Genomic DNA, 3464 nt, shown 5'->3' on the forward strand with positions numbered 1-3464 from the left:
TTGCACACAATAGGTGTCCAAATGATACTACAGAATTATTGTCTGGGCAGAATAAAATACATCACTTTAAAAGTCAAATTGAGACTTTTTTCCCCTTGAATATGTTTTGACTTTGGAGATTTAGAAGGATCAATTTCTGTCAGCAGTAGAGGGCTATACTCTGAATATCGAGTTTAAGATCCATCATTTGCTTGAGCCACATTATAATAGTTTAATTTTTGAAACAACACTGCTGAAATAGTTTTTGGAGCTAGATAATAGATTGTAATACAGACTAGAAGGAATTGCAGTACATTTCTTCAGGGCAGAAAGCAGGTGCAGTTATGTCTCTGCATGTACATCCAATGCTAATGTTTTTTAAATGTAAATTGTTTCTTTTAAGAGAAAATGTTATATTGAATATTGATGCAAAGGCATTATATGTTTGTGTTTTATTTTCCTGAGATCTGAAACTCATTCTCCACCTATACTGAGACTTCGATGAAATATTCCAAAGTGTTTGTAACAAATCTGGCATTTAAGGAAGCAGATTTATATAAGCTATAGCTGGGATTTTTTTCTGTGTCTATTTCCGGTTTCTTTATAATATTTTATGCAGGCTTATTATGATTTTATCTATAGGTGCATTTAAGTATGTTTTGAACAGTGGGGGGAAATTAAAACTTGAAATTTAACAAAGAACTTAAAGTGAGCTACTGCAATAATAATGAATTCTTAAATAATGAATTTTAGAAGTCGGATACAATTCTCCCTAAAAGGATTAATTATATAAAGCAAATAGCTGAACAATGTCAGGTTGTAACATAGTAATCAAGAGAAAGGGCTTCCAGGCTAGGCGCAGCTATCACTTTAAGCCCCAGGACAGCCAGGCTGCTTCTCACACGATTGCCAGGGAAGCAGAGGCTTCAGCTTCTGTGGTCAAGAAGCTGGGTATGTCATGGACCAGTATTTCAGATATGCTTCCCTTCAAGAATTACTTTTCCAGCTCTCCCCCAAGACAAATTGTTCATCTGGATGGAACGGGGACAGAAGTCTTGCCGAAGTACAAAGATGAAACAAATACCTTTAAGCTGTTGAAGAGCCAACTGTGAGATCCAGACATAAAGGATGACCAGATCTTGTACTGGCTGTGAGAATTTTGCTCTTCTATCATGGACTTGGCAAAAGACTTTGAGCAGCTCCTCAGTATTACATTGAGATTGGCTTGGTTGAATAGAAATCAAACAGTGGTGGAAGAGTATTTGGCTTCTCTGGGTAATCTTGTATCAACAGACTGTCTTCCTTAGCCCAAGTCTCAGCATAATTGCTTCCCACTTGGGGTACCCTCCCTGAATGATCATTAAGAAGAGCCATGTAAATGTTTCAGATTCTGATGATGGAGGTGATTTTCTTCCTGCAAATTTTGACACATGTCATACAACCTTACAAATAATACCAAGATATGTCCCACTGGCACTGTGTTGTTTGTGCCAATACTGGTAGAAACATTTCCATTTGTTCAATTGGAGAGAATATTGGAATGTTACATTCATAACTTACTAAAGATTAGTATATACTTTCCAACTTTGAGGAACGAAATTTTGAAGCTTATTATTAAAAAATCTATTCAAGTTGGATGTGAATGCATTCTGGCAGGATACTGAAGATGCTGAGGAAACAGCAGTCAAACTTGTGGTGGGACAGATTCCATGGAATGATTGTTTAATATGAACAAAGATGAAAGGACTGTTTCTAAGGCTGACTCCAAATGGCTCCAAATGGTTCTGATGGTGCACCCTGCAGCTGAATGCCTGGACATCCTGCTGTCTTTGCTTTTTCTGTACGTGAAGTATGTCTGGTATGTATAATACATGTTAAGGTTGATAACAAAATAAAGGATTTGTAATATATCAAAAACTGATAAACATATTTGGCAAACTCCTGTTGCCCGTCCCTGCCTCCTGTCATGTATAGTTTTTCATGTTTTACCCCCATTACTTAAAATTGGGACTCTCAGAAGCATTTTTAGAACATCTCTAGGAAAAACAATGCAGGATCCAAATAATCCTGCTATCATCAGGTGAGCTGCTGGAAATTATATTGGAAGCTCTTTGGCAAGAGCTAAATTCATTCCTCTCATTTCAACTATAAAATCATGCCTAGGTCTTTTGGTTAACTGGCCACACAAATACCTTAGTAACCAGGATCTGAGAATGAAGGCTTTTTGTGATATTGCTTTCCATCAGACATTTTACTCAGCCTTCCAAGCTATGTTCCACACTTTTGTTTTTAGACACAAGCAGCTTTTAAGTGTAAACATGAGAGAAGGTTTGAGATGTCTTCAATGCCTACATTTTTAAGGGATAGTGACTAGTCAGCTAAATCCTCTGAAGATTTGCCTGCCCTCTGTGGTTAACTTATTTGCTGCTGTCACAGATAAATATCATTGAGTCTGCTACACTATAGGTGAGAGGAACAAAGGCCAGAAATACCGGTGAAGGGGACTCAGTGTGAACATGCACCAACCCATTGGACGCCGCCTTCTCCTTTGATCCTTGTGTGATTAAGCAGTCAAAGTCATTGATTCTATTTATCACATATGGGAAGACATAAGTGTCAAAGAACTTCAGGAGTTTAAGAAGTCTATGAAAAAGGAGATGGCAGAAGATGAAGAGGTCTTTTGAAAGGTGAAGTTCCCCCAAATGATACCATGATTGGGATTATACCGAGCCACTTGATGCAATGCACATTTCCAAAGTCCTTCGAGTAGTGTGGGCTCCCCACCTGTGTTATACCTGCCAGACCAGCTCCTTCTCATCTGGAGGATTTGTGATTGACACGCAGCATTCTTCTCCATCACTCGTCATGTTCTTCAGCAACTGTTTCTGCTGTTTGGGCACTGCATTGAACTAGAATGAGCATCTGACTCAGGCATTATACTTTCAAGTTAAACTTGACGATCTGAACAGACTTTTTATTTTCTTTTTTGATCCACTTAGAGACAAAATTAGAAGACTGAATATCATGTGCAATATTTTACGGTGGGGTTGATGATAAATGTTAAAGACTTTGCTTGTTTGTTTAAGTACTTTTCTTGGCTGGGCGTGGTGGTGGCTCACACTTGTAATCCCAGCACTTTGGGAGGCCGAGGCAGGAGGATCACGATGTCAGGAGATCAAGACCATCCTGGCTACCACGGTGAAACCCCATCTCTAGTAAAATACAAAAAATTAGCAGGGCGTGGTGGCGTGCACCTGTAGTCCCAGCTATTCGGGAGGCTGAGGCAGGAGAATGGCATGGGCCCAGGAGGCGGAGGTTGCAGTGAGCCAAGATCACACCACTGCACTCCAGCCTGGGCGACAGAGCAAGACTCTGTCTCAAAAAAAAAAAAAGAAAGAAAAAGAAAAAAGAGAGAAAGAAAGAAGGAAAGAAAGAAAGAAAAAAGGAAAGAAAGAAAGAAAGAAAAAGAAAAGAAAGAAAGAAAA

At 39.0% G+C, this 3464-nt stretch overlaps 1 pseudogene; it reads left to right on the forward strand.

Annotated features, from left to right (window-relative positions):
- Positions 1–876: 876 nt before the first annotated feature.
- Positions 877–2816, forward strand: LOC101001578 (annotated as a pseudogene).
- The last annotated feature ends 648 nt before the right edge of the window (positions 2817–3464 follow it).

Source organism: Papio anubis, chromosome 10 (assembly GCF_008728515.1).
Source record: "Papio anubis isolate 15944 chromosome 10, Panubis1.0, whole genome shotgun sequence".
Lineage (NCBI taxonomy): Eukaryota > Metazoa > Chordata > Mammalia > Primates > Cercopithecidae > Papio > Papio anubis.